This window comes from Bos grunniens, chromosome 26 (assembly GCF_055505025.1).
Source record: "Bos grunniens cultivar Pamir isolate PY7600 chromosome 26, Bosgru_T2T1.0, whole genome shotgun sequence".
In the NCBI taxonomy this organism is placed as follows: domain Eukaryota; kingdom Metazoa; phylum Chordata; class Mammalia; order Artiodactyla; family Bovidae; genus Bos; species Bos grunniens.
This window is the reverse complement of record NC_141190.1, coordinates 17,632,473-17,651,731: the sequence shown is the minus strand read 5'-3', so window position 1 is coordinate 17,651,731 and position 19,259 is coordinate 17,632,473. Positions and strand designations below refer to the sequence as shown.

The window sequence follows — 19,259 nt, the reverse complement described above, 5'->3', positions numbered from 1 at the left end:
TAAGTAAATACTAATACTTCAGCAAAAATCAAATTTTAGTCAGAAAAATGACTATAAATAAATAATATGATATAGAAGAAGTATCTGTCAACTGTAACATCTACAAAAGAGAAGTATAATTTTTTGGTAAGTACAGTTAAGAAAAATAACAAATATATAAGAAGCCCTTAAAAAATAACAATGGGAAACAGAAGAAGTGACAATAACAAAATTCTAGATATTGGAAAGCAGATAAGTAGATAGTAAATGACCTGACACAATCAGGCAGACGGGGGGGGGGGGGGGGGGGTGGCTAAGAACTAACCCATTTTATACTCTGAATCTCCAAAAGACTTAGGAACTGGCAAGCACCAAGTAACTCTGAGATGGGAAGAAAAGAGGAAGAGGAGGCTAAAACAGAAATTTGGAGAAGCTGGTTGAGTTTTGGTTGGATGCTAAGATTCTCTTCCCCACTCCATCATGCTGCTGCTGCTAAGTCGCTTCAGTCGTGTCCGACTCTGTGCGATCCCACAGACGGCAGCCCACTAGGCTCCTCTGTCCCTGGGATTCTCCAGGCAAGAATACTGGAGTGGGTTGCCATTTCCTTCTCCAATGCATGAAAGTGAAAAGTGAAAGTGAAGTCGCTCAGTCGTGTCCGACTCTTCTGGACCCCATGGACTGGAGCCTACCAGGCTCCTCTGCCCATGGGATTTTCCAGGCAAGAGCACTGGAGTGGGGTGCCATTGCCTTCCTCCTCCATCATGCTAGGTTACTGCTATTCCCCCACCACAGAAGTCACAGGTATTCTCTGTGGAAAAGTAAAACAGAATTTCTGATATACAGGATACCAGCACAGCTGAGTAAGTGGGCACCACACCAAAAGCTAGAGGATTAAATGACCATATACATATGAGACACAAACCCCATGCCATGCCCCAGTTAAAACAGGGCTAAAACACTGCTACTAAAGATGCGGTCTGCTGATAATACATGAGCCATTTGCCACCAGTCCATTACAATATTTGTACAGAAACTGAGATTAAGCATTTAGAAACTAAAACAGCAATTTTACAAGGTTAAGTTTGTCTGTTGAATCCAACAATAAAAATTTGAACTTGTTTGTATGCTTTCTTTTTAAAATTTTATTTTCCGGTAAGTGATATACTATGAGATACTAACAATAGGAATAATCTGACAACTTTCATAAAAACAGTTTGTAAAATATATGTATTTATTATAAACATTATAATTTCATAAAATAATATAAACACAATATATCTACATCTACATATATGCCTGGGGAGAAAGTACTTTAACTTCTGATTCACCCCTAGAAATCTATCCTAAAAGTAATAATCAGATGTTCATGGGAGCACTGTTTACAAAATCACAACATTAAAAATAATTAAAAGCCTACCAATAAATAAATAATGGTATTTCTATTCAATGGAATATTCTTCAATTTATAAAACAACACTGTAAACCCACGCTTAGTAATAGGGAAGACACATTAAGTGAAAAACAAAAATCAAAACAGTAGCCATATCAGGATTTACTTTGTTCAACTGTTAATAGATGGTAGAGAACAGATGAATAAACAGACACATGGAGCCCTAAACACTCTTAGTAGTCAAGAATATGTACATAGAATGTGTTTATAGTGATCACTGGTTATCCTTGGGTCAGTGTTTCTTAAAATGTCCTTGGATTACTATGGCCTCCACACTGGCATACTTCCTTATCATAGCACAAGCAAACAGCCTAACATTTGGATGTAACAAGAATAATTCCAAGACCACACTATTATGAAACTTTAAGAAAAAGCAGCATGAATCCATGAAACTTTTGGAATTCTCAAAGCAAGTGAGTCTGAGGTAAACAAACTGTTTTTCTTGAACAAACTCAAAACAATAAACTTGACACCAATAAAAAAACTGAATGTTGACACTAAAGGTGGACAAGAAGTTAAAACAAAACAGGTATATTCAACATACTCCTCTTATCAACACAGAAGTACCCAATCACATCCCTTCAGAAAAGACTGTTAACAGTTACAAAGCTAATGGCAAATGTAATACTCAGATAATGAAGAACTATGCTATCAGATGTTACTGTTCTTCATAAATTCATGCTATGAAATTTCTTTTAACAATTAATTTGAGAGCCATAAAGTTATCTAAAAAGTAAGTAAAGGGAGCTGGCACCACCAAAATAGCAGTTATATATGCACTGTTGTTATACAAAAAAAGTTTTATGTATTTTATATAGAAAACAAGTGGTATTTAGTTAATAATATGATTCCTGATCTAGGTATACTGTTAAAAGAATAAAAATTATAACATCAATCTAAATTTGATTTTTTTCTATATACTGTACAAAAAAATAAATATCAAGTATAATGTTGAACTGTTTTGTATTAGTTAAGTATATTATTCTTTAATAAAGCACTGGTTTTAATCTGACAAAATTTTATCTATTTTTATTTTCTTTTTTAGTCCTCTCATTAAGTTTTGATTTGGTATGGAGAATTTGTAAAATCAGTGAGGATACCTTCCATCATTTCATCTGCTCTGGAATAGTTCAATAAACATGAGACATGCCCACTCTTTAAAATTACACAGACTGTGCAAATATACCATATGGGCCTGGGACATCTTTAAATTTTAGACATTATAATCTTTGCAAGTTCTTCTATGGTTTCTGGGATCTTTGAGTTTTCTACTGCTTAAATCACTTTTGGCAGTTTATGTTTTCCTTGAAAAAAATCAACTTCCTTCACATTTTTAAAATATACTCCTCCAGAAAAGTTACTTTTAACAATCTATCCTACAGAAATAAAAGCAAAACATATACATATGTACCTTAAATACATACCTTAAGCACTTAAATGCCCATGAATAAGAAAATTATTAAGTAAATTATGGAATATCCACATGAAAACAACATAAAGAATGAGGTGTATGTATTGAATTGACTTGTGAAATTTTTTTAGTTTTCATAAAAGGAAGTTGCAGATTAAGGCATTTAATATATTTTTAAATTAACAGGGAAATCCTCATTTTTACATCAGAAGGAAAGATTCTACGAGTACATGTTTGTAAACAAACAAGTCTATAGTAAAGATACCCTTTAAGCTAATGATAACAGATTAAAAAAATTTTTTTAAGGAATGACAGCAGAGCAAAGCAAAACAAGATAAAACAAAACAAAAAACAAAACAAACCAAAACAACAGGAAAGTAATCATCAGATCTCCTAAGAACCTTGACTAAAACCTAGGGAGTAATATCACTACAAGTTTTTACTGAGACCTGCCCATATTCCCACCCCACTCTAGTACTCTTTTGCTTGGAAAACCCCATAGATGGAGGAGCCTGGTGGGCTGCAGTCCATGGGGTCACTAAGAGTTGGACACAACTGAGCGACTTCACTTTCACTTTTCACTTTCATGTATTGGAGAAGGAAATGGCAACCCATTCCAGTGTTCTTGCCTGGAGAATCCCAGGGACGGGGGAAGCCTGGTGGGCTGCCATCCATGGCGTCGCACAGGGTCGGACACGACTGAAGCGACTTAGCAGCAGCAGCCCATATTCCTGCCCTTGAATTCTAGGAAATGGGCTTCCCTGGTAACTCAGACTGTAAAGCGTCTGCCTACAATGTGGGAGACCCAGGTTCGACCCCTGGGTCGGGAAGATCCCCTGGACAAGGAAATGGCAACCCACTCCAGTTTTCTTGCCTGGAAAATCCCATGGACTGAGGATCCTGGTAGGCTACATTCCATGGGGTCGCAAAGAGTCGGACACAACTTCACGACTTCACTTTCACCTTCAATATTGGGTTGGCCAACAAGTTCACCTGGGTTTTTCGGTAAGATGTTCTGGAAAAACCTGAACAAATAATTTTGGTCAAACCCAATATCATTCCCCCTATTCAGCTGATGGGCTTCCCTTGTGGCTCAACTGGTAAAGCCACAACTTCCTTTGTGGCTCCACCGGCAACGCAGGAGACCTGGGTTCGATCCCTGGGTTGGGAAGATCCCCTGGAGAAGGGAACAGCTACCCACTCTAGTATCCTGGCCTGGAGAATTCCATGGGTCCATGGGGTTGGAAAGAGTCAGACACGACTGAGCGACTTTCACTCTCACTTTTCAGCTGACACTAGTGTAAACTGACTTAAGCTACTAGGTATTACTTGTAACCAAAGGTTCTTAAGACTTGAAGTTAACAGATCAATGTTGACTGTATCTACTTCACAGAAAGGTAGATTTTATGACAATCTTTTAGAGAGTAGCAGGGCTTAAACATGTAAGAAAGGAGCAAAGGTTATCAAGTTCAGAAAAACAAAAAGGAAACACTGCAAGAACTGTAAAATCTAGATTACAGAGAAAATGGGAGGTTAATTAAGAGGACCGTAGAGGACAAATCTGAACTTGAAAGGTAACAAGGAGCCATTCTTGTCAGTTCATGAGCAGAGTTACAGAAGCAGTATTTTAGAAATAGTATAGAATGCTACTAGAAAACAGAAAGCAAGATATATTCGAGGAAGAGAGTAAAAACAGAAGGGAGAAAACTAAGAGAACTAAGTGACAATCCAAATAAAGAGAGGAACCAGAGAACTGGCAGTGTTAGCATACATTAGGAATCACACAGTAGGTACAGAGAAACTTTTAAAAAGATGATTCCCAAAGTAAAATGCCAAGGATAAAGACTTAGAGTGAATAAAAAGAACAATTCCTAGAGAGTTTTATTTTCTACAACAGATTAAAAAGCAAAGACATTCTACAGTGTTCAGTTTTAGTGTAAATGTATTAAAAAGGAAGAATCTATGTGCTACTTACAACATTCCAGTTGCTTAAACATTAAACAAAGAACTAAAAACCTCTTGAGTTTAACTGACCCTATTTGTGACTCAGCATGTAGCTCTGTAACTTGTCACATTACACAGTTAGGAAAACTAGTCATTATTTTTTAAAACTATTGTATTTCTTGACTTAATTGAATTTTTTTTCTGCAGAGATAACCGAGTGCAGAATGGTCATATAAATATGCAACTAGAGATAAAACCAAGAGCATGCAGCAGGAAGAGCTTACCGAAAAACGTAAAGAACACACAAAAAAACTAAAACTTTTATTTTCAAAGCAGGATCTATTTTAGTGTCTTCAAAATAATAGCTATTATCTTTTCATGACTTAGAACATTTTGGGCTTACTCTTTTTGTAACTGTTTAAAGTTTTTCAAAAGTTTACCCCAGAAGCTAATGCCTATCATATTTTGAAAAAGTAAAAGATTAAATTTTGTAGAAATTTATATTGAAGTTGGTTCCCTTCAAATCATTGTGGCCTAATGACCATCTTAAACACAAAAAAAGAGGGGGAAAAAAAGGTTAAGTATACAAATGTGATCAAGTACAGATACAGAAATACTAAAAATGCTAGTGTACATATGAGCCACATACCACTAAGGTAGGCTGGTGACACTGGTATACAATGAAGGAGTTTAAAATAAAAATTAAAACACAGAAGCAGTTCCTGGTTCAGATGAATCTTACTTCTTATTACTCTCTGAAACTACAACTGCTCACTGAATACACACACAGCCAATATACATGATGCTTTCTGCTCCCCTACATATCCACTTTCCTTTATGTTCATACTGTTTCCTTTCACCAGGCTTGTCATCCCCTTCTCTGCCTCTTCACTCAACTCTGGTCAAACTTTTTTTCTAATTCTACTTTCTACACAGACATGAAATCTTCTGCAACATACACCGATCTCTCCCTTCTCTGAATATCCATTTAAAGGACAGCCACTGTGCATCATTTTACTGCCAACTGTTTTATAGTTACATCATTTCCTTTTACAAGTTTTACGTCCCAAGAAAATTTATAAGCTTCTTAAAGACAAGTTCTATTTCATATTTATCCGTCACAAAACCCAAGAAGACTGGGTACACAGGGACCTAACAAATTCTAATTTGCTTATTATTTTCTTCTCTCCATCCCCACTGGCATCATCTTAGCCCACTGTCATCTCTAACTTGGATTAAAATGATAGTCTTCGTAACTGGCATTCATGCTTGCCCCTTGCCCATCACCCTTCTCTGAATCTATTCTCCACAATGGAGCAAAAGTCATCTTAATATAAAACAGATCACGGTGTTCTCCGCTTAAAATTCCTTAGGGGCTTCCCAAAGAACTTAGCAAGTAAAATACAATCTCTTGGCCAAGGCCTGCAAGGAACAGTGATATACGGTCCTGGACCTCTGTCTTCAACTTCATCTCACACCACTCTCCCCATCTGTAAATATACTCCAGGGCTTCCCTGGTGGCTCAGATGGTAAAGAATCCACCTGCAATGAGGGAGACCTGGGTTCAATCCCTGGATTGGGAAGATCCCCTGGAGGAGGGCATGGCAAGCCACTCCAGTATCCTTGCCTGGAGAATTCTCATGGACAGGAGCCTGGCGGCTTACACTCCATGGATTCACAAAGAGTTGGACATGACTGAGAGACTAAGCACACAGTACAAGCCACCATATATAGAGTCTCTCAGTTTCTCAAATACTTCTCTCCCATCTTTCTTATCTCAGGCCTTTCTCTGCACCTGCTACTCCCTGCTTAAAACAGTCTCTCTTCCATTCCTCAAATGACTAGATTCCTCTTATTTTTTAGGCAGTTCAAATGTCATCATCTCAGAGAGGCTTTCCTCAACCTATAAGCCATTCCTTCCTCAAACAAACAAAAAAACTGTTTTCTATTTTACCCCCTCATATTTATTTTTCCATAACATTTTCCCCTCTGGAAATATTTTATGTATTTGTCAATTTATTTCCCATCTGTCTCTACCACTGGAATAAGTGCTACATAAGTATATGGACTATATCTATCAGGTTTTTGGCCATATGGCCAGCATCTTGTACAGTGCTGGGCTTGCAGCTAGCACCAAATATGTGCCAGTCTTTGTTCTAAACACTGGGAATACAGCAGTGAATGGAAAAACAGACAAAAATCCCTCCCGTCATGGAGCTAACACTCTGATTATTTAGATAATAAACAATGTAGGTAAATCATATAATACAGTCAAAGGTGACAAGTGCTGTGGAGAAAAATAAAGCAGGGAAGGAGAGGCGGAACCAGAGAATTCCAATTTTAAATACAAAGTCAGGGAGACCTCACTTGAAAAGGTCTTATTTGAGCTAAGATCTTAAGGAGTTGAAGCAGACAGCATTCTAAAAAAGAAAGAGTAAGTGTCAACATCCTGAGTGTGCAGCATGCCTAACACATTCGGGGAATAGCAACAAGACAGTCAGTACCACGGGAACAGAAAGCACCATCGGGAAAGCAACCAGAGGAAGATGAGGTCAATGAAACAATGAAGACAGCTGCTGGAGCATTGTGGGTAGAGAAGTAACATGAGCTAAGTTGTTTTTTTAAAAGATCACTCTGGCTGCTATGTTAAGAACATGGTATTTGAGAAGGAGGTTAAAAACAGATGCTTCTCAGGTAGCTCTACTGGTAAAGAACTTGCCTGCCAAGGCAGATAGACGTAAGAGAAGCAGGTTCGATCCCTGGGTCGGGAAGATCCCTTGGAGAGGAAATGGCAACCCACTCCAGTACTCTGGCCTGGAGAATCTCATGGACAGAGGAGCCTGGCAGGCTGCAGTCACATGGAGTCACATGTGACTTATCACATGGAGTTGGACGTGACTGAAGCGACTTAGCATACACACAAAAACAGAAGCAAGGAGATCACTTTGGAGATTATTAGACTACAATTACCCAGGTAAGAGACGGTAACTTAGTAAAGACAATGATGCAATGGTCAGATTTTGAACATACTTTGAAGACTGAGACTACAGGATTTGCTAACAGACTAAATTTGGTCCATGAGAAAAAGAAACATATCAAGGATAACTCTGAAAGTTCTGACCTCACCAACTGGAAGAAATGAGTTGTTATTTACTAAGGAAAGATGGTGTGAGGGTGGTAGGTTTGGAAAGTATATCAAGAGTTTGGTGTTGGCCATGTAGAATCTGAGATATCTAGTTGACATCAGAATCTGAGATATCTAGTTGACATCCAAGTGGAAACATGGAATGTATAACTGAAAACAGCGTTCTAGGTCTAAGATAAAATTGGAAATTATTAGTGTGTGTATAATGTGCATGTGTGTGTTATTTTTATAGGTAGAACTCGATGAAATCACCAAAGGATAAGTAAAAAAAGAGAGAAGTCCAAGGCCCGAGCCTTGAGATGTTCTAACATTTAGAGGAAAAAGAGAAGAGCTGGTATGACTGAAAGAAAAGACCAGTGAGAATCAAAGTAAATTAGGAGACTGGTACCCTCAAAGCAAACTGAAGAAAGTGGTTCCAGAATCATAACGATCAACTCTGTCAAATAAGATGAAGACTGAGAACTGACCGCTGGACTTTATGCCAAGAGTGCTAGTGACACTGATTAGAATGGTTTCAACTGGAGTTATAGAGAAAGGCTCACAAGTACTAAGAGAAAATGGGATGCATTTAAGAGACACAGAGATGTAGTACAGATAACTCAAGGAATTTTACTACAAAGGACCAAGAAACAGAGGAGCTGGGAATTTTTTGTTTGTTTTTTAAAGGTAAAAGAAATGATAGTAGGATTGCATGCTTATAAAAAATGACCCAGTAAAATTGTTAAAATCACTGAAGGAAGAGAGAAAGAAAAGAAATGCAGTGGCAATGTCCTTCAAGCTCCAATACTTAGGCCACCTGATGCAAAGAGCTGACTCATTAAAAAAGACCCTGATACTGTGAAAGACTGAAGGCAAGAGAAGGGCAGAGAGGACAAGATAGTTGTATGGCATCACTGACTCGATGGACATGAGTTTGAGCAAATTTTAGGAGATGGTGACAGACAGGGAAGCCTGGCATGCTGCAGTCCATGGGGTAGCAAAGAGTTGGACACAACTGAGCAACTGAACAATGAACAAGAACAAAGTAATCTCCTTCAGTAAGTGAGAAGAAATGTAATCCAGTGAGCAAGTGGGAGAGTTGAACTTAGAAAAGAATAAAGATAATTCATCTACAGTTACTGGAGAGAAGGAAAAAGATGTCAGCAGGTGGGTAGATGTTATTGTGAGAGGTCGTGGAATGAAATGTTTCATTAAGTCTACGACAGGGGTTGGCAAACTATAGTCAACAGTCAGTTCTGGCCTGCTGCCTGTTTTTGTAAATTAAGTTTCACTGGAACACAGCCACATTCATTCATTTACATATTGCCTATGGCTACTTTGGTGTTACACAACAACTGGCAGGTGCAACAGAAACTGTATGGCCCATAAAACCTAAAGTATATACCACCTAGTCATTTCCAGCCAAAGTCGGCTACCCTGGCATACTAGAATACAACAGCATTTAATGAGAATGACACATTAACCTATACATCATTCCTAATATCTGGAGTAATCAAACATTAATTTCACTCCTTATCTCTTTTCAAATATTTTTATAACTACTGCTACATTAGTTTTGAACCAGCTTTATCTCTAGGGATGGGGTGTGTTTCATCACTGTACTAAGGGCATTTTTCAAAAAGGAGGCAGTAAGAAGAAATAAACTAGTGGCACATAAAAACAAAGAACAGCATTTCAGGTTCATTACTTTTCTAATTTTCAAGGCAGATGGATGGATTAGCAACAAGATCTTTTCCATGACAAATAAATGTACACCCACTTGAATCAACTTATTTTATATCTTAGCATCACAAAATGGCATCACACTGAAAGAAATACAAGCATTTTACTCAAAGAAAGCCCCAGTTCAGTAAAAAGAAGCGAAATTTCTGCCTGGCTTTCCAAATACCTCATATATAGGCTTACCTAAAACAGCCAGCCTTATTTCCCATTCTCTCTCATTTTCCCAAAATACAAATTGTTACTGTCAAACCAATCTCCTACCCATCTCGGATCAGCCCTCAATCATTCCATCTGTTCTTCAATTACTCGTTATGTCTATCAAAACCCAATTCTTAAGTCAAAATCCATTTGAAATTATACCTCCTTCAAAAAACTTTCCTAGACTGGGCCAGCCCTCACTAACCTTCTATCAGAACTCAGACTTACAACCCATACAACTGCGTTCATTGATCCTTTTAAGCTGTTTGTGTTATGTTTCACGTACATCAATCTGGATGCCTTAACTGAACTATAAGCACTCTGAAGACAAAGACATCCTCTTATACTTATATATTACTAAAAAGCCAAGTACAGCATGGATTATTCTCAACACATGCTTGTTGATCTATGTAACCTATTACATAAAAATGTGCTGTATTAGAGAAAGCCCACCATCCACTCAGTCTAGTATGTATAATCCTCACCTATACAGGCAGGCGCACACACCTGTACATACTACTATGTATTCAATTAATATTTGTAGGTTGAACAAAGAACTAAATACATGTACGGTGAATGAATGCATGCATGTATGACTAAAGGATAGCTCTTAAGGTAGAGGAAAAGGGCAAATTGTGGATGGATATGAATGACCAACTTGAAGTTACAGATCCTAAATTCCTAAGGGCCATATATTCATCAGGATGTTTTCTGCTACAATCCAATTCAAATTAATTTATATGCAGAATTTTGGTCCCACGGACTGGAAAGGACACCAAGCTAGCAGACAGAATCAAAAGAAAACCACACATATCTGATACCATCGTTCCTGAGACTAAAAGTAGTACTCTATCTCCATCTATCTCCCATCTCTATATGGCTTCACTTTCATCTACTACAGATAGGATTCTCATATACATGGGAAAGAAAGTCACTAGCATCCTCCCAGATTAACAATGTTTGAGAAAAGGGATCACCGTTCTCCCAGCATTCATACATCAATTTCTAAGGATTTTGATTGGCTCTGCTTGAGTAACAGGTAATCATTGTTGCAACAAGGATGACTGGGCAGAGTTGTAAGACGGACTGATAAGGTAAGCCACTAACTACTCATAACAGGGAATAGATGATTCCCAAATGAAGAAATACTGAGCTGATGAAACAACATACATGCACACACACACAAACACACACACACATATGTATATATATACATATACACATCTTCTGCCAGCCATAACCTCCAACAACTAGCAATTAATTAGGAATTGGTGATGACTTTACCATTATTTTGAAACTATTTGACTTTCCAAAGGGCCAATATAAGTTTTCAGCTATTAGTACTTCTTGAAATGAGACCCATGTGAAACCCACTTAATTTTCCTAAGCTTTAAGTCATGAACCTGCATTCCAATATTCTGACATTTGTTTCAAGCAATCATACCAATCACAATCTTAAAATTTTAGTCAGATTTTGTTCACAATTTTTAAGTTCAAATAATTCAAATCATTTTGGTCAATCACCATACAGCAGTCTCTTATTCATTATATTTGAAGCTCTCATTGTTCATCATGTTACTTTTTCTGAGTAGTTCGACTCATACTTAGTAAAGAATACTCTTGGCACTCAGTATTTACTTTCTCTACTCAGGAGCAGCACAGTATCCATGAGAATCTCAAATGGTAAGAGATCAAACAAATACCATATAAGAAGAAATGACACAGGTAAAGAACATAAATGATAACCTGGTATCATTTACACCAGAGTTAGAGTTATGGGTATACATCTGGTGAGGGGAACTGTATGATACTGTGATATCCCAAAACCTACTGAATACAAAACAGCAGAGACACCTGTATTTCAACAGATAGATCAGCCATGTTTTTGTACAAGGGTACGGTATTTTCCACTGAGTGCAAAACGTTCCTTACATCACCATGGATTTGTTGGTAGGTATTTTTCCTTCTTTCTGTCCACAAGAGGATACTCAGATGACTGTTTCCAGGAAACCAGCCTTAACTCTGTAGTGTCCCTTTTCTGACTCAGATATCATTAATCACAATACAAATATACATTAGATAATTTTTCTTTGGGTGCATTACTTCGCACTTACTAGAACAAAACACAAACACTCTTCTGACCATTTATACAGCTTCAAAACATCTTCCTACCATATTTATCTCCATCATTCATTACCCAGGAGCCCTATAACATCACCTTTACATTTAGAAGGATGATAAGAGTTAAAATCATCTTTAGATTTCTAGTGAAATATTAAAATTTCAACTATGAAAAAACCTACTTTTTTTGCTTACATTAACATGAAAACCCATGTGTATATTACACTTAGGCCAAAAACAAAACTATAACTTAACTCATATAATTATTCTATTCAGTCTGATATTAAAATATATTAACTTACTACTTAATAGATTGTATAGTATAGTACTTCAATCTTCACCATACCTCTTTCTTCAAGGAACAAAAGGCACACAATTTAATGCTTGGATAAAGCCACAATCAGGAACAGTGATCAAAAGGAGAGATGATATCTGGAAATGAAGACCAAAATTTTAAAATTTTGACTGCAAAAACACTCAGTAAAATGTTCTTAAGCTTTTGATTCAATTATGCTTCATAGTCAACATAGGTATATAAATTTGGAAAAAAAAAATCTCTGCACTTAAATAACCTATCATTGACATTCAGTGATAACATGTCATAAATTTACAAAAGTCACAAAACTCAAAGCTTAGAAGGGAGCTTAAAATCAATCTCATTATCTTCATTTATTACACGATAGGGAAAATGTCTTGTCCCAACTCACAAAGCAAGAATTAGAATCTGGATCTGATTCCAACCCAGATATCCTACCATGACAATGCTACCTCTTAATTCTCATTTCTAAGGTCCATGAAAATTGCTCACCATGTGAAGTCAATACCCCACACAGAAGCGAAATAGTCATAGCCTACACACCTGGGATAAGATAATTAAGAAAATTTTCAACTTTAACTCTTTTCTTTTGTTTATAGTGTTTTGCCAAAAACTTTTAGTAGAGTAACTGAAGGAAACTGGGAAAGGTCCAAGTCTTTTACCACTAAAAAAAAAAAAAAGTTGTATTAGGTGATCTACAGCACACAATGCTTCAACATGAACAATTACAAACAGAAAAGTAAACAATAAAAGTAAGTTAAAAGAGCAAAGTCAAATTGCAGACTTATTCTAAAATATATCCCGTCTGGAATGTTTCAAAATATAAACACTTTGGGGATCACAATACACCATATTGCTACCAGAGAGGATAGGAGAGGATCTGAAGTGTGATGATAAAAATCTCAATCATTTAAAAAGCTCATACATTATCAATGTGCACAGCAGATATTTACTCTGGTTGCTGTCCTTTTATCCTTCCCTAAAAAGACATAAAACGTTCTGAACTTATATTTATACTTCCATGGCAACAATAAAGAAAAATTTGGACGTGCAAAACAGGTTAGATACCTACATTTTCTCCTTCTCCACACTCTTGTTAATTTTCTGAATCTGGAACTTATGTACAAGAATTTTAACAAAAATCAACATGGTCTACTACGCTTACCGTCCTCGTGAAATGCTAACCCCCTGAAAATGTTAATACAAGGCAATGTCTTATTGAATTTCAAGGAAATTCCGTTTTGCTGAAAGATAATGAATCCACTTCAACTGTTTTGCAGTTAAACTCTGAAAGACGTTAGGGTATCTCATTGAATCAATTTAAGTGGTTGCTAAATGTTCAACTTGAAGACAAAAACTTCAGAATACACTGAAGTCAGATCCCTTCCTGCCTGAAAAACAATTCAACTTTATCAGTACACTAAGCCCAAAACATAGACGCTCAAAGTTAAGAAAATTCTCACCCTTATATACAGTTTGGTGGCACGTTTCATCACTGTGACAACCGTACAAAGTTCAACATTATTATGTATTCTTTAAACATTGACTTAATTTATTTTTCTACAGTTTTTTTAAGTTTTTATAGCCAAACATACCCAACGAATGTTTTCACTAATACCTCACAAACACTAAATGGTCCCAAACTTAAACCTTAAAAAAAACTGAACCTTAATTTTTGCACTCAGAACCTTAAAGCTACCGTATCTGCTTCACTGGTCTACTTAAGAGTTATAACATTTACCTTATATACAGTCACCTTATATATCTTCAATTACCATAGTCTTCTAAGAAGACTGTCTACTTGACAATGAGGACCATCATGTTAAGAACAGACTCAAAATGGACCCTACGAGTAAGAAAGCCAGTTACAAAGAAATCCATCTGCCACTGGGTGTGGTTGGGGTCTGCACGGAAGAGCGCCCTTGGCCAACTCTGGAGAAGGGAACGCGCGCTAGAGAGGTGAGCTTATCTGGAAGAAAAAAAAAAAAAGATCTCCGAAGACCACAAACTGAACCCACAATGGGGAGCCGTCGAGTCCGGCTGCCTTGGGCCTGCGAACCTACAGCTCGAAGGGTGCAGTCTGAGGGGTACCCATGCAGTCTCCACCACTCCCGGAACGCGCCGAGTAAGTGCTTCGAGCGCCGCGCGCCCCGCTCCGTCCCAAACACCGCGCCCGATCCGCCCCTTCCTCCGGGGTTCTGCTACCCCTCGGGCGCGCGGAGGCACACTGTGCCGCGTTCCCGCTCCAGCTCCTGGACTGTGGGGACAGTGCGGAGTTCAAAAAGCCCCGACGTAAAGCAAGCCCAGGCTAAAACGCTGAAGATTAGCTCTGGCAGGCTGCAAGAGCGCCGAGTCAAAGGACTGACTTCTCTAGAAAAACTTTGCGACAAGTTAGGCGGAAACGCTGAATGGCCGGGACTATTTAACAGACGCTTCCTATCACAAGAGGCGGAGCCCCGAGCGAGTTCGTGGGGGCTTTGCAGCCCCCACAAACTCGCCCTTTGCCCCCTGACTCATTCTCTACAAGTCCCGGCATCCTAACAGGCCTGAGCGGCCCCGCTCACGGGGAATACCTGTCGTGGTCCCCATTGCCTGCGAGTCCCTGATGGCGGCCATTATGCTTCCATCCGGGTATTGCCGAAAAGCCGATCGGAGCGCTACCGGGAGCGCTTACTGCGCGGACGGATCCGCGCACCACCTGAGTCGAGCGGAAGAGGACGGAGGCCGGCAGGGTTCGCCCCTCACCCTGGTTAGACTAGGCCACTGAACTGGGCTTGCTGCTGACCTTTCTAATTAAGCGCGCTTCCCGGGTGCCTGCCACAGCAGTGGCTCGCTCCCCCTCTGGCTCACCAGGCGGTGGGGAGAGCCTACTGCCAATGGAGTGAGAGACACACGTCCACTCTATGCTCTTTAGAGAAGACACCAGAAGCAGGAACTGGGATCTGGGCAAACCTTTGCTTACTGGGAATGGTCTCAACCTGAGATTTTAATCATTTCCGGCTTTGCAAATGGCGTCTCCCCCACCCTTTGCTTTTGGTACGTAGAGTGTAGCAGCCATTGCAGCTCATGTCAATGAAGGAAGCTGCTACAAGCAGCTCTGGAAGACATAGTCAACCCCAACCATGACATATTTAATAAGGTATCTGAAAAGCAGCGTTCAACAAGGAAGTCTCTCATCCCCATCAAAGGAATCCTTCCCCCATATAGGGCTGGACAAAGAGGTCAATTAATATGATTAGGTTTACTCCAGGGGCCAATATGGCTCTTGTGTCCTTTAGTGGATTTCTGAAATTAAGCCTATTAATTGACCTCACTTTTTTACATAAATTACTTTCCTCGGGAGGGGGTGGAGGTTTTTATGGCGGAAACTGCCTTTTTAAAAACGAAAAAAGTAACAATAACAATAATAACCCGACTGGAGCGGAGGGATATGCCTAAATAGTAAAAGTGATACTACGATCGAATTTTTGTTTCTTGTCTTTTATGCTCCATACATTATTAGGAAGCACATTTGCTGCTTATGACTGAAGAAAAAAAAAAAAACTTTTAAAATGTTTATTGTAAACCTTTTTCATCCTCTTAGAGTGTGCTTTTGAAAACATAGACATGTAACCGTAGCACAAGACTGTCTCCATCCTTTAATAAAAATGTATTCTGTGGAATCCTCCTTTTACCTTTAAGGACTTTTCTTATCACTCTCTACTAGTCTACATGATTCCTCCTGGAAAAAGCAAATGAGTGGTAGTACACATTCGGTGTGTTTATATATCTTCTACCGGTATGCCTGTATAAAACACAAACAGAAATCTTCCATAGATACAGAAAGGAATGCCAATATGGAATGAAGAACATGTTCACAACGTGGATTTTATTTTGTGTTAAACATTGTCCTCCTCTCACCCATCTTAATTTTCATACAGGTCAGACATGGGCACACATCACAGAGGAAAGAGAAGCTAGGGTTTTTCTAATAGCAAAAAAGACGATAATTGGGATGATGAAGTTATTTTGTGTTTCGATGTAATTTTTTGCTTTTTTTCACATTAAAAAAGTTCACTCTTTTCTGAAGTACACACATTACAACTTCACTCTTGCATTATATATTCACCTAAAAAACCTTGCAAATCTGCATGTTGTGAAAGAATTAGATTGTGTATTTATACGATCCCAAACTTGTTTCTTCCATATTTTCTTCCTCCATCTGAATCACACAACAACCATCCACTCTTGCCCTCTTTTTAGAACGTTAAGGTTAGCACACAAAAAGGGAAGGAAACAGAAAGGAAGGAAAGACGATGGTTAAAAGAGTGAGACAGAATATAGAGAATATTGAAACAGCTTAAGAAAGGATTCTGGAATATTTTGTACCTCACGAAGAGAGTTAATATATAGTGGAAATTAAATTTCACTCTAGGGATTTCACTCTAGGGATAGCAAGGTTATATATGCATTTACAAAAATGTAAGCACACTTCTAGTAATTGATAAGCATACAAATAACTATTACATTCATAATTGAAGAAATAAACGGTATTAAAGAGAAAATTTCTCTTTAAAACGACTGTCTCCCTTTTTGCTGATCTCTAAGTCCAAACTCCTACCTACAAAAATCTAGTGCAACCAGAATTGGAAAAATAGAGATACCAACAGCCTGGATGATCTAGCTTAAAGTGCTCACATTTCTTGGTTAAAAAATTATAGGTTGATTACTCTCTTCAATTATCAAACAAGTGTTAGTTTAACATGAGCTTCAAGTATTATCCTTCCCAATGTCCTCTGCAAAGTTTGTTAACTTAATATTTATTCGGCAGATATTTCCTTGAACACTTACTATGTGCCAGAAACTGTACTAATGATAAGATATAACCCTTCCTGGAGTCATTTGTGTTCCTTTTCTTCCCTTAGTGGGATATGCTCTCAGATTTCTTGAAGTTAGCTGGTAACCCTACCCACCCAGCTTCAGAAGGGTGCCAACTACAGAAGATCATGTGACTAATTTCTGTGGCCTCCTGGCAGTTTCATTAAGGTCTGTGAGTGACATCCTATTTAATGACCTCAAACAGTTGTCAAGAGTTTAAGCTGCAGCTTCCTAAAATGCACAAGCTTAGAGCTTGAAGGATTCTAGAGATTACTAACCACTCCTTCATGTGATAGATGAGCAAAGGAAGGCTCAGAGAGGTTAGGTAATTTACTCAAAGTCACACAGCAATCTGGTGGCATGCTCTGCCCAATGATCCAGAGAAGTGCTCTTTATACTAGTGCACATTGCCTCTTACCCTGTATAGATGAGGGCCCTAAAAGGAAGCCAGGATTTTAGCAAGGATGAATGTGGAAGAGCCTCACTCTGCTGCTGCTGCTGCTGCTGCTAAGTCGCTTCACTCGTGTCCGACTCTGTGCGACCCCATAGACAGAGCCCACCAGGTTTCCCCGTCCCTGGGATTCTCCAGGCAAGAACACTGGAGTGGGTTGCCATTTCCCTCTCCAATGCATGAAAGTGAAAAGTGAAAGTGAAGTCGCTCAGTCGTGTCCAACTCTTCTGGACCCCATGGACTGCAGCCTACCAGGCTCCTCCGTCCATGGGATTTTCCAGGCAAGAGTACTGGAGTGGGGTGCCATTGCCTTCTCCGAGCCTCACTCTAAAATCACCCAATTCGGTGACTTCAAGGGAAAGAATGAAGAAGAGTGGGAAACATTTAGAGATATATACACAGAAAGAGGGGAGAAGGGACAAAAGCAAAGATTGAGATCACTCATTCAAAAGCACATCAAAACACCAAAGCACCATACAAAATAATTAGAATAAAATTTGACTTTTGTCCTTCTTGGAGGGGACAGAATGGAGCCCTTATCAATCTTTGGGACACCTGTGCACCAGTTTTGATGGCTTCAAGGTTCTTTACAGCCAAGTGCATGGTCTGCAAACCCACGGATCGAATCTAGTCTACGTGTCTGTGTAAATAAAGTTTTATTGGAATGTTAAAAAAAAAAAAAAGACATGCTCCCTCATGGAGTAACCAGTAGGAAGGGAGAATCTTGAATATCTAAAAGATTCCAAGATTAAACAGAGCAAATACAAATGTGGGACTTCAGACACTATCACAGGTAATGAGAAAGATTTTGCTGGAGTAGGCATCCCTGCCAATTTCCTTGCAACTCATACTTCCTAGATGACCAACACTTTGGATATGCTGCTATTTTTATTAAGTTATTATTAAAGATATTAAAGTCCCTCTTTCTTAGTTTCAGTGGATAGAATATTTGACTCTGAAGAAAAATTAAACTATATAAACTATATTGACCTTACATAAATATTTTAGGGCACTTTTTCCTGTCCCCAATTATATAAAATTCTAAGAAGCTCTGTATCCTGAGGGTAACAGAACAGAGGGTACAGATAACTCAAGGCCTTAGAAAAATTAAAAGAGGGAACTGAAAGGTAGCTAATTATATTTCTTTTAAGAACAAACCTGGTACATATATATGTTATATATATTCCTCTGTATACTCTTTTATATGAATAGTACATTTCACTATTTTAAATTTTAAAAGAATAGAAGTATAGGGTTTTCCTTTTTTCTTTTTGTTGTTGTTGGAGATTCAGTACTACCTTTCCTTCTCCAGGGGATCTTCCTGACCCAGGGATCGAAAGAAATGGAAAAATTCAAGAAAAATGCTCACCGAGATTGACGTTTAGGTTCTTTCAATAAAGCCCACTAATCAGTAAGCAATCCAATTAATGTTCAAGCGCCTTGCCTTTAAATATAAAAACTTTAGGTAGCCAAGGATAGTAAGAAATTTAAGAAAAAGCTCCCAAAATATAGATTTTTTTTAAAGAAATATTTTTTGGTAAAAAAAAAAACAAAACAGAAAAAGTAACAGAAGAGAGACAATGCAGCAGGCAGAAGAAAGCAAAACAAAACAAAAGCACTATTTTATACTTAGATTTATAAGAAAAGATAGTGAAAGAAGAGCAG

At 38.3% G+C, this 19,259-nt stretch overlaps 1 protein-coding gene across 23 annotated transcripts in view; it reads right to left on the bottom strand.

Moving 5' to 3' along the window:
* Positions 1-19,259, bottom strand: part of ZNF518A (zinc finger protein 518A) — a 54,475-nt gene that overhangs the window by 12,644 nt on the left and 22,572 nt on the right. For 3 of the 23 annotated variants that reach the window (XM_086378916.1, XM_086378905.1, XM_086378915.1), the window contains exon 3: positions 12,317-12,402. The gene's annotated coding sequence lies outside the window, so the exon portion shown is untranslated. Of the gene's footprint in view, positions 1-12,272; positions 12,403-12,829; positions 12,951-14,027; positions 14,707-14,859; positions 15,689-19,259 lie in introns of those variants that run through there. The other 20 variants (XM_086378920.1, XM_086378927.1, XM_086378912.1 and 17 more) reach the window with 19 other exon arrangements.